The 13,262-nt window shown below is 38.1% G+C and overlaps 1 long non-coding RNA gene across 1 annotated transcript; it reads left to right on the top strand.

The window, feature by feature from the left end:
- The first annotated feature begins 11,386 nt into the window (after positions 1–11,386).
- Positions 11,387–12,532, top strand: LOC118970847 (uncharacterized). Its single transcript, XR_005058999.2, has 2 exons — positions 11,387–11,532; positions 11,671–12,532. It is a non-coding gene; the product is annotated as an uncharacterized lncRNA (long non-coding RNA).
- Positions 12,533–13,262: the final 730 nt, after the last annotated feature.

Genomic DNA, 13,262 nt, shown 5'->3' with positions numbered 1-13,262 from the left:
GTGGAGTCACCAGGTTGGGACCAAGTTTGCATTAGGATAGGAGAGGAGGCCCATTAGCTGCCTACCAATGGACCACACACAGTTCCAGAAGGTTCGAGGAGGTGAGAAGGGTGGAAAATAGCTCTTGTTCTTCCTAATAACAACTTCCATGTATTTTCAAGTTGGTGGGGGTGTGGACTGGAGCGGGCGAAAGGGCCAGGTTCTCCCTTCTGGCACTTGTGGGTGTCCACAGAGGAGCTGGTTGTCTTGTCCTGTTGGTTGTCTCAGACTCTTCGGAGTTTGCTGGTGTCTCTCCTCGGGGGCTGCCGACTCCCAGCAGCCCCACACCTCAGCTTCTCTATTCTGGCCAGGTAGTCTCTGCCTCTTGGCCTAGGCCCACTCACCCTGAGAACTGTTCTGGCAAGAAATTTACTGATTGAGCTTCCATTTATGCATCCATTGGCCAAATAGCCAAGCCACATGTCCCTTCGTATACTCACGCACCTTTGGGCAGTATTCTAAACTTCATTGATGGGCTTCAGATGGCAGGGAGGGAAGCGGGAAACACCACCTCAGCCTAGTGCGGAGGGTTAGATGTGATGTCACCCCAGAAGTGACATCACTAGATACAGGCTCCAGGCATTGATATCACCAGAAAGTGACATCACTGGAAGTGGGGTTCCTGAAAACAGAAGTGACAACAGTGAATGTGAGATCAGCCTGGAAGTGACATCATTATGAGCTTCTGAATATAAGTGGTGCTCAAAAAATAAACTGCGTCACTTGTCCGCCATCAGCAGGCAGTGAACCTCCTGATCCCAGCTTTGGTGTCTGTTGTCTTTCTTGTATCTTTCTCTGTGTTTTCATAAAGCTCCTCACCTACTCCGCTCAGGTTCAGCCGGTTCGTGGAGCTGGTCTCCGCAGCCTAGTCCCGCTGTGTCCTAGCTCCTCATAAACTATCCAAGAGGCATTTTGGAGAATTGCTGCTAATGCTCCTGTGTCGCTCCGATAGAAGGGCAGGCAGCCCTGGGCCTCTGCCGTTCAGCGTACTCTGCTGCTCTCTGCACATCACCTCCCCCTCCCGACAAAAGTGAGCTTCCTCAGGTGATTAGTCACCAACAATAGGGAGCCCCCACTACTGGCAAGCTTCCAGGGTGGACCAATCCCTACTTCAGTTTTCTCGCTAGGGGACCCCCAGCTTTAATTTATAAGCCCTTATCAACTGGGCAGAAAAAGCTGCCTTCCTCAGAGGAGGCTGTGAGCATGCTGTACATTTGAACTTCATGGATAATCTGAGGAGTTAGTTTATGAGGTTTGTTGCCCTCTAGATCTTTGGCATTTTAGGTCTTTTATGAGCCTCGATCACACGTGTTCTAGATCTTTTGTGAGCCTCCATCGCAGTACAGTCTGCCCACTTCCTAGAAGCCTGTTTAGATTCTGTAGTGATAGAGTCAAACACTGACAGTTTGTCTTTGGAGCCGTGGGGCTGGGGACTGATTGGAAAGAGGCACAAGGGAACCATCTGGGCGGATGAAATTATACTGTATCTTGATTCTATATTTGTATTTTGTGGGTTACACACTTGTATACATTTGTCAAAATTCATCAAACACAAGGTGATGCATTTCACTGTATGTAAACTTTAACTAAATAAATTAAGAATTGCAAGTAAATATTGACCTTTAGCTAATGATATACATACTGAAGTATTTAGAAGTGAAAGGCATAATTTCTGGAACTTACTTAAATGCATTTAAAACAATAAGGTGGATTGATGGATATATAATAAAGTAAATATAGCAAAATGTTTATTATAGAAGCTAGGTGGTAAATATATGAGAGTTCAATGTACCATTGTTTCAGATTTTCCAGTATGCATGAAAATTTTCTGGGTAAAATAATGATGTGAAGATGACATACATGCAAAACAAAGATATGTTACAGAATTAAGATTATGGATTATTTTTAAATAACCTAAAACACTAACTTTGTATTTACATTCAACAAAATACTTCAACATCATTCTTGTATTACCAAAGTTTTAAAAAGCATATTATAGAAATTTTGCAATATGTAGAGTAGAAACAAAAATTTTTAAATCTGTAATCCCATGGCCCACAAAAAAATCACTTAATGACATATTTGTATTTTTTTTACTTAACGTATCTTGAATACTTTCCTGTCATTAAATATCCCTTAAAACATAATTTTTAGATAGTTGTACATTCCATTGCATATATATACTATATGTAAGTTGCTAATCATTCCCTGTTGTTAATGTTGGCTTGCTTCCAAGTTTTTCTGTTGCAAACAAAGCTGGGGTGCACATTTCTGTGAATACATCTTTGACCACATTTTGATTTTTCCTTAGGATAGACTCCTTGAAATTAGTTAATAGGTCAAAAGTTAGAAGCATCTTTTACATTTAATACTAGAAAGGTTACTTTCTAGAAAGGTTACACCAGTTTACATACCCCAAGTAATGAAAGCACTTTTTTTCCTGTAACTTAGTCATTGGATATTTTTAAAAAATACAGTTTGTTGTCAGTTTCATAGGAGGAAGATTGTATCTTATTAAGTAGTTTTAATCTGTATTCCTTGGAATACTGTTAAACATTCTTTTTCCAAATTTCTATTAGTGGTTTCTATTTCTCCTCTGAATTACTTGCCCACATCTCTTTTCCTCTCATTTTGAGGGGATTGTTAGTATTTTTATATTGATTTATTAAAACTTTTTAAAAATGATATCAAAGCTTTTTAAAATGTGTTAATTAAATCCCATGCCTTATATGTTTGCTACAGATATTTTCCCCATTTTACTGCATGTCTTTTTTTAATTGAACTTTTTGATAATTGTAGATGCACATGTAGTTGTAAGAAACAATACAGAGAAATTATATGTATCCTCTACCAATGGTAAGACTTATAAAATCATACTACAATATCATAGCCAGATATTAAGATTGGTACAGTGAATATACAGAACATTTCCATCACCACAAAGATCCCTCATGTTGCATTTTTTTACAACCACATCTATTTCCCTCCTTCCCCCAAACCCTCCTTAACCCTGGTAACCACTATTCTCTTCTCCATTTCTGTAATTTTGTCATATGAGGAATGTTATATAAATGGAATCATATAATATGTAACCTTTTGGGACTGGCTTCACTCGGCATAACTCTCTGGAGTTCATCCCAGTGGTGCAGATATCAATAGGATGTATCAATGCTCCTTTTTTATTGCTGAGTAGTATTCCATGACATAGATGTATGATGGTTTAACCCTTGCACCCACTCTGTGACCTCTGGGTTGTTCCCAGTTTTGGCTATTATGAACAAAGCTGCTATAAGCATTCATGTATGGTTTCTATGTGAACGTAAGTCTTAATTTCTCTTGGATAAATGCCCAGGAATGCAAAAACTCAATTGTATGGCAGTTGCATGTTTAGTGTTCAAAGAAACTGCCAAACTCTTTTCCAGAAAGGCTGTACCACTTTACATTCCCACCAGAAATATAAAATGATCCAATTTCTCCTCATCCTTGCCAAGATCTGATGTTATCACTATTTTTTATTTTAGAAATCCTAGTAGTGTAGTGATATTGTGGATTTAATTTGCTCATTTCCCTAGTGATTAATGATGGTAAACATCTTTTCATGTGTTTATTTGCCATCACTGTATCTTCTTTGGTAAAATGTCTCTTCAAGTATGTTGTCTATTTCTAATTGGATTCCTTCTTTCTGTTTTTTTTTCTTTTTTACTATTGAATTTTGAGAGTTCTTTAAGTATACAAGCTACTAGTCTTTTGTCAGATATGCCGTTTGCAAATATTTTCTCCCAGTCCTCCCAGAAGCTTGCATTTTCACCCTCTTCACATGGTCTTTTGCAGAGCAAAAGTTTTTAATTTTGATGAAGACCAATCAATTCTTTTATTTATTAATAAATTTAGATTTATTGTCAAGACTAAGAACTCTTTTTTATCCCTGTGTCTGGAAGATTTTCTAGTATGCTTTCTCTGAAAGTTTTATAGTTTTACATTTTCTATGTTAATCTATGTTTCATTTTGAGATAATTTTTGTATGTGTAAGGCTCAGGTTGAGGTTCTTCTGTTTTGGTTTTAGTTTAATTTTTTTTTAAACCTATGGATATCTTTAAACCTTAAAAAGGCTATCTTACCTGCATGGAATTACACCTACATTAAAAAATCAATTAGGCATACATGTGGGCATATATACAGGCATATGTGTATTTCTGGGTACCCTATTCTGTTGATCTATGTATTTATCTCTCCACCAATAGCACACATTTTAATTACTGAAGCTACTTAATGAATCTTGAAATTAGGTAGATAGATTCCTCCCACTTTATTCTTATTCAACATTGTTTTAGCTATTCTAGTCCCTTCGCTTTCTCATATACATTTTAGAAAAATCTAATCTATGTCTACAAAAAAATATTTGTGAGATTTTGATAGAAATTGTATTAAATTTGCATATCAATTCAGAGACAAGTGACATCTTCACTATCTGAGTTTCCCAGTCCATTAATACCATCTATTTCTACCTTTATTTAGATCTTCTTGCTAATTTCTTTCATCAGTGTTTCATAGTTTTCAGCTCGCAAGTCCTCATGTTTTCTTGGACTTAAACTTAAGTACTTCAACTTTTTGAGTAATTTTAAGTGATATTTTATTTTTCATTTCAGTGTGCATATGTTCACTACCAAAATACAGAAATACAATTGATTTTTCTATGTTGATCTTGTATCCTTCAACCTTGCTGAACTCACTTATAGTTATAGGAGGTTTTCTGGTAGACTCCTTGGAGTTTTCTATGTAGGCAATCATAGCATCTGTAGATAACGCAAGTTTTACTCCTTCATTCCAATCTTTATGCCTTTAATTTCCTTTTCTTGCCTTGATGCTTTGACTAGAACATGTTGAATATGAGTGATGGAAATGAACATCATTGCTTTGTTCCTGAAATTTGGGGGTAAGCATTTATTCTTTCTCTAGTGAGTACAATGTTAGCTGTAGGTTTTTTGTATTGAATTGAGGACGTTTCCCTCTCTTCCTCTATTTCAAAGCATCTTTATCAAGAATGGATGTTGAATTCTGTCAAATGCTTTTCCTACAATGACTGATACAATCGTGTGATTTTTCTCCTTTTGCTGTTAATGTGGATTGCATTAATTGATTTTTTAAACGTTGAACCAACCTTGTACCCTGGAAATAAACCCTACTTTGTCATAGTGTATAATTCCTTTCATATACTGTTAAATTCCATTTGCTAATATTTTGTTAAGCAGTATTTATCCATAGTCATCATGGATATTGGTTTGTAGTTTTCTTTTTGTACTCCTTTTATTTAGTTTTGGTATCAGGATAATACTAGTTTCATAAAATGAATTGGTTAAGTATTCTTCTATTTTCTGGAAGAGATTGTGTACAATTGGTGTTAATTCTTTAAATGCTTGGTAGAATTTTCCAGTGAAACCACCTGGGTCTCAAGATTTCTTTTTTGGGAGTTTTAAAATTATGAATTCAATTTCCTTAATAGTTATAGGGCTACTCAAGTAATCTACTTCAAATTAAGGGAGTATGGCAGTTTGTGCTTTTTGAAGAATTGGATTTTTTCAGCTAAGTTGTCAAATTATGTGTGTAGAGTTGTTCCTAGTATCACCTTATTTTCTTTTTGATCTCTTCATGGTCTATAGTGATATCCCCCATTTCATTCATGATATTGGTAATTCATATCTTCTCTCATTTTTTCTTTGTCAGTCTTCCTAGTTTTGTCAATTTAATTGGTCTTTTCAAAGAACCAGCTCTTTGTTCCATTGATTTTTCTCTGTTGTTTTTCTGTTTTCAATTTCACTGATTTCTCTTCTTGATTATTTCCTTCTTGCTTTGAGTTTATCTTGCCCTTTTTCTAGGTTCTTGAACTAAGACTTTAGACTATTGATTTGGGACGTTCACTCTTCAAATGCATGCATTTAGTGCTAAATTTTCCCTCTTAGCACTGCTTTGACTGCCTTCCACAAATTCCCGTGTTTTATTTTCATTCGAGTTTGGTTCAATGTACTTTTTTATTTTGGGGGGGACATCCTCTTTGACCTATGGATTTCTTTGGTAGTGTGTTGTTTAGTTTCCAGTTGTTTGAAAATTTCACTCTTATCTTTGTGTTATTGATATCTGGTTTGATTCCATTGTGTTTTAAGAACAAACTCTGTATGATTTTAATTCTTAAATTTGTGGAGGCTTTATGGCCCAGAATATGGTCTATCTTGGAATATCTTGGTATATGTTCCATGCGTGCTTGAAAAGAATGTGTATTGGTAGAATGTTCTAAAAATGTCAATGAATTCCCATTGGTGGTTGTGTTTGTCTCTGTCTTTGCTGATTTTCTGCCTAGTCCTATCAGTTCTTGAGGAAGGGGTATGAAGTCTTCAATTCTAAGTGTGGATTTGTCTGTTTTTTCTTTCAGTTCCAGCAGTTTTTCTTTCAGGTGTTTTCCAGCTGTGTTGGTGGTGTACAGACACTCAGTTTATACACTACTTTCTCAGTAGATAGGCCCCATTATTATTGTGTAATGTCTCTCTTTGTCCCTCGTAAAATTCTTTGCTCTAAAATCTACTTTACCTGATATTAATATAGCCACTCCTTCCTTTGACTGATATTTTAAAGTCCTTCTTTAAAATAGAAAATGGGTGATGAGGATTCTAGTTAAATACTTTTTAAAGATATAGTAAACCCTTAGTTATCCATAATAAAAAAGAACCTAAAATTGCAAAGACAAGTAGCACTGAATTCACTTATTTTCCTCACTATGTGTCTTCTTGTGGCTGAACAAATTAATAAAAAAAACAAGTGATCCTAGTAACTTCAATATGCCTGATTTAAGGCTGGCTTGTACCAATCCTTGCAGAATTTATGCCAAAAAGCAGAACTGTGGTTAGAGGTCTTCTAATTTCTGTTTCGTAGGAACAGTTCTCCCCAGCCTCTTAGAATTTTGCTGGATTTCCTGAGGCCTCAAATTCATAAAACATCCTAATATAGAATTTTAATCCTATTTCCAAATTTAATTGGAAGTATAGCCACAGAGACACACCAACAAAACTGAAAGAGGATATTTATCCAGCAATTTTAAACTTGTGGCCTTTTACTGGACCACTTCTGATATGTGCCTTGAATTAATATTTTTATAAATTCTGTAATTATCTAGTACATTTTGTTATTTCTGTTTCTTATTTTTTATTAAAAGAGCCAACTAAAAAATGTAGGTGTTTAAAATATACTGTAATTTTTGTGGCCTTACTTGGGCATTTCTTCATTTTGTAACTTAACAGGAATCCTAAAAGAAATGGCATTAGCCAAGGTCTGTTTTGATGGTTCAGGAATCTACAGTGATCCCGGAATCTACTGAAAACAGTGTGCCCTGGGATGACTGAATTCATATTACCTGCTTATTTTGGCCTTTATCTAGAAAGAAATAGAATCCAGGTATTTTCCTCTTACGCTGGAACAGCACCCGGGAGAGTCAACACCAGAAGTATGATTGCTTCCTACCCACCCCCATGAAGCACAGGCTAGGCCGCCGATCTATCCACTCAAATAAACCATTTAACAAAACCAAAGTGTATACCAACATGTCCTTCATGTAAATAATAGCAGGAGAGCTTGGCAGACAAAGTAGAGTTGAAAAGTAGACATTTTATCATCTTTTCTGGAAAGCCAAAAGCTTTCTCAAAATTCACTTGAAAGCTGATGCCACAAATGTAGAATATAAATACCAGCAACCCATGTTCTGGCCCTTCAAGATAGGGGTTTTTTGGGGAATCTAGGTATTCAAGAGATTTAGATCTTCTGAATTATGGTAGAAGAAAATGTTGGGAAAGTAAATGGCTTTGCTAAATTGAATGCTATATAGTGAGTGGAAGACTGAAAAAAAATCAATACACAACACAACTGATGTTCATTTTATCCCACTTTTCACTCACTGGAGGCACCAGCCCAAGACAGCACAGTGGTCAGAGAGAAGGATGGGATTATGCATGGGTTGGTCATTCGTTACCACCCTTGTATTGGCACGGTCTGGCAAAGCCATATGGAAAGTGGTGTGACGGGGCTCAAGCCCTGAAGTCATGGCATCTGTGGTCAGGATTAATAGAGGCTTTCACATGTTATCTGTTGCTACTTTAAAAAGAATAAAACAGAGTCCTTCTGAGGGTTGAAAGATAAATATTAAAAGAGCAAATGCTTACAGAAATCTCATTAACTGAATAGTTAGGACCACTTCTCTTACACCACTAATAGATTAATTTGAAACAAAGTTACAGTCATTGTTTTGGTTTGGTTTAAATCGGTAATACATTCCCATGGGTCAAAAATCAAATAACGAAAAGGTATACAATGAAACATCTTGTTCCCACCACATCCTCTGGTTACTCTGACCCCACCCACCACCCTACTGATACACTGGCATTGCTTTTGTTATTCCTCCTAAGATGCCCTTTGCAAATATGACTAAGTTATTATAACTCCCCCTCTTTTTACACAAAAGGAAACATAAAAGACCATTCAGAGCACAGTCTCTGAAGCCAGACTGCTCATGTGCAGACCCCAGTTCTCCCACTGGCTGGCTGTGTGTCTTTGAGAAATTTTTGTAACCACATAGTGCCTCAGTTTCCCCATCTGGATAATGAGGGCAATGATAGCATCTGTCTCATATGATAATTTGAGGGTTAGATGAGCAAATACATGTGTGGGGCATGTGGGTTAGGGCCTGGCACACAGTGAGGCCTCTCTATATTATATGCGGCACTGTCATCATATCTGCAACATGCAGAAAATAATAGTACTTACCCTCCCCAGGTTATTGTGAGGTTGAAAAGGACAGGCCTCACACTTGATAAGCACTATTATATTTCATCAAATCCAAGATGCCATGGATTGTAAGACACTTCATTATTTTATGCACTAAGAAAGAAAAACCATTCCAATTAAATTATGACATGTCTGTGACTAGAATAGATCCTCATTTCAAAAATGTTAGAGTGAAAAAATGCACATCTTAGATTGATGAAATATGGGATACAAGTGTTAGTTGTTATACTCTTTTTTCACTTAAAAATACATCTTGGGTATTGTTCTGTATTGATATAAAGAGAGCTTCTACTTTCTTTTTTTAATGGCTATATAGTAATCTGTTGTGTGACTAAGCCATAAATTATTTAACCAGTGTCTTATAAGTTTCCAGACTGTTGCTGTTACAAACAATACCGCAATGAATAACCTGAGAGACATGTCATTTTGCAAGTCTGCTAGTGTATCTGTGGGATAAATTCCCAGAATTAGCATTGCTGGGTCAAAGAATATATGTGTCTGAAATTTCGACAGGTGTTCTAAGCTCAAATTTAAATTGCCCAGCTGTATCAAGAATGTTTGAAAAGGACTGACTTAATAAATGAGGAGAGTCGAATTAGAAGAGTCCTATGGCAAAGGTACGGGGGGAAACATTCATACACTCCTAGGGGCCATGCACATTTGGCCAGACTTTTGAAATGCATGTTGGCATATCTCTTAAATTCTACCTCTAGAAAGCATTCTTACAGAAATACTAGCACAAGTTGCCCAGGCGTATGTTAGAGCAACAGCAAGCACTTGTGGCAGACGTAGCACAAAGTGCCTTACAGATATGAATGCATCTAGTCCACACAAGGGAGGGACTATAGTTTTATAGCTCTGGAGACAGAGGGGGTAAAGCTGTCAGCTGCAGAGATAGGCCTGGACCAAGCAGCCTGGGACCAGTCTGTGCTCTTGAGCATTACACAAATAAAATATTTGAAAAGAGTGAAAAATTTTGAGAATTCTGAGTGTCCCAAAGTGAGTTAGTTAATATTATTTTAAATTCACACTGTGAGAAACAATATACCATGATAATGAAATAAATCTTTACATAGCAACCTCAACATGTGTCCAACATGTGCCTTGTTAAAAAGAATTAAAAAGCAGGCTGCAGGGCATTTTGCACAGCATGATCATGTACCTGTCGATATATATGAGTATGTGACATATCAATCAGATAGGTAGATAGCTATCAACGAGTCTGGAAGGGTAATTAAACAATTAAGGATATTCATTCCCAGTACCTCTGGATGTGACAGAGTGGTCAGGATGGAGGACTTTACTTCTGTGTATTTCCAGATTATTTGAATCTTTTTAATGATGAGCATGTTCTATACAGAGCTTGTTGTTAAGAGGCATTTAATTTCAGACTCCGAAAATTTTACTTCATTCCTACACTAACGTCATGAGGAGCGCCAAAAGTGTTTGGGTATAAATGACACTGGCCCCATAAATTAAAAACGAAAGAACCAACCCAGATTCAAAGATAAACAGCACTGGTGCCATACTATTGTATCACTTGGAAAATGATTCAGCACGATGATCATCTACTGAAGTCACTCAGCAAATACTAATACTCAAAAATTATTTTTAAAAATAGTTGTTTTCTTTAGCACTTTCAGTATTATTTCCTCCATTTCTAAGTCATTTTTACTCCTTAGAATCTTCCCAAGCTGCCTTGAATCTCTCTCTAAACACTACCAAGTAAAATTATTATTAAAGTAAAATGCAAGATATTTTATACCAGGATGTGCCAGGTGTCTGAATGATCCTAAAGGGAATCCCTTGTTTGAAAGGGCCAGTCTAGGGTGAGGTGGCGGAGGAGGCCTGGGTGGTTGCAGGGGAGCAGCTCAGCCCCACACCTGACAGTGCAGCCCCCGTGGAAGCCTGTCCTGCCCCTGGGCCCCTCCCTGAAGGTGGCGCCTGCTAAGCTCAAGGCTTCTCAGGAAGACCTGCTCTCCAGCAAGGTGGAAGGTCACTCAGCACTGCTTTATCTTTGGAGAAAGGCATTTGAAATCATCTAAAGGGCATTGGTGAGGAGTCTATTCTCCACCAGGAAAGCTGAGAAGGGAAGGACTGGTTTCATCTTCTCATACAGGAGACTCTTAGCCGGAAGCCCGTATGTCAGTACCAGACTGTAAGGTTGCCCTCTGGCTTCTGCCTCGGGATAAAGTTCCCATCAGGAGACCCTAGGTTTTCTAGCATCTTCCTCTTTTTATTTCCCTATTTGCGCTCTTGGAGGCATTTGGCCTGACCTCCTCTTCACCTTAGCTTTTTTATTTTTGGTCCCATTCTTCTGCTGAGTTTTGTGAAATATGAGGCATTTGGAAATCTTTTTTTAGGATGAAAACCTACCTTCTCTCCCGTTTGCCTTAAAATGTGTTGGGGACCCTGTATTACTGTCCTATCACTCACTGTACCAATTATTATCCTGTCCTGCTCTCTTGGAGGTGCTTGGAAGGGGTTTTTTTGAACTGATTCGATTCCTGAACTTCTGAACTCCCTTTACATCCAGAAGCCACAGGAATCTGCAGTCGCTGACTTGATGGGAGTCCCTAAGCTGGAAGCTGTATCCAGCGCTTTACAGCAAGAAGGAACAGACCCAGCCATCTTCGAGGAGATCTCTCCTGCCACTGCTCATCCTTACCGGTGAGTATTTGCTATTGGCGCCTTGGTGTTTGTGCTACCTTTTCTTTTTTCTCTCCTTTTCTTTATTTTCCTTAGTTAACTAAACGTTGTCTTGATTGTCTTCTGCTTCACAGTATTTAAGACATCTGTTCTTTTCAGCCGTCCTTCACTCGTGATGTAAGGGGGCAAATATGGAGCCTGGGAGAAGCCTGCTTCCTGGTCCTGTGTCATCTCGAGGTGCACTTGCTGGTGGAGTGCCCGGCCTCAGGGCACGGCAGTCACCTCCCAGGGGCGGCTCCTCCAGCCCCCAGCTCTCTACTCCTTTCGCCATAGCCCTTGCGTCTCCTGCTAAGCTCTGCATCTCACCCTGAGCCCTTTGCTTAGGAAGTTCTGCAAGGATGTCTGCCTCCGTGTGTTCAGCTGGAATTAAAGCACCATTTCCTGGACTGAATCTTTCTGTGAAATATGTAACTTCCTGGATTACATCACTTCCATGGAGTCCATCATCTCACTGGGCCCGGGGAACCAACTTCCCCATTTGATTTGTCCTTGTCATCTACAGGTTACTTGGAAGTCTCCTACAAGTTACTTGGAAGTCACTTCATGACTTTAGTCTCTGATTATGGTATTGTGCACATCAAAATGTGCTAAATTGATGTTAAGAGTTCTTATCATAAATAAAGAAAGAAAAAAGGGGTGTTAAGGAAACTTTGGTACGTGATGGGTGTCTAGTATCTTGTTTCTGGTGAAGGTATCATGAGGCTTTGCATATGTCCAAACCAATGTAATTGTACATATTAAATATGTGTAGTTCTTTGTATATCAATTATGCTTCAAAAGATTTTAAACTTCAACTTGTATATGTTCTGCAAGAAAACCTTTGTCCTACAGGGATGAATACAAGAGGATTTCTTTCCTTTAGGAGAATATTCTTGGTAGATTTTTTTGCATTTCTCAACCAACTATTTTGAACATTGTGCACACACACATTCAGTGGGCAAAATAAATAATATTCATATTTTGTTAGTGCTTTTTCATTACCCTGAATTTTTTAAGTTATACTTCAGTGATCTGTCCCCCATACTGGAGTTGCTCCTGGGTTGGAGGAAGGAGCCATGGTTTGTCACTGATCTATGATGGGTGACGGTAAAAGCTTCCCCACTCATCATTTATGTCCTAGGCTACCTCTTTCCTAAGCACCAAAATCCGTACTGATCTCTCTTTTTTAAATTTTATTTTGGTATCATTAATGTACAATTACATGAGCAACATTATGGTTACTAGACTCCCCCCATTATCAAGTCCCCACCACATACCCCATTACAATCACTGTCCATCAGCGTAGTAAGATGCTATAGAATCACTACTTGCCTTCTCTGCATTATACGGCCTTCCCCGTGCCCCTCCCCACATTATGTGAGCTAATCATAATGCCCCCTTTTCCCCCTTATCCCTCCCTTCCCACCCATCCTTCCCAGTCCCTTTCCCTTTGGTAACTGTTAGTCCATTCTTGGGCTCTGTGAGTCTCCTGCTGTTTTGGTCCTTCAGCTTTTTCTTTGTTCTTATTCTCCACAGGTGAGTGAAATCATTTGATACTTGTCTTTTTCCACCTGGCTTATTTCACTGAGCATAATACCCTCTAGCTTCATCCACATTGTTGCAAATGGTAGGATCTGTTTTCTTCTTATGGCTGAATAATATTCCATTGTGTATACGTACCACCTGTTCTTTATCCATTAATCTATTGACGG

Source organism: Manis javanica, chromosome 8 (assembly GCF_040802235.1).
Source record: "Manis javanica isolate MJ-LG chromosome 8, MJ_LKY, whole genome shotgun sequence".
In the NCBI taxonomy this organism is placed as follows: Eukaryota; Metazoa; Chordata; class Mammalia; order Pholidota; family Manidae; genus Manis; species Manis javanica.
This window is presented reverse-complemented; position numbering and strand designations above follow the sequence as displayed.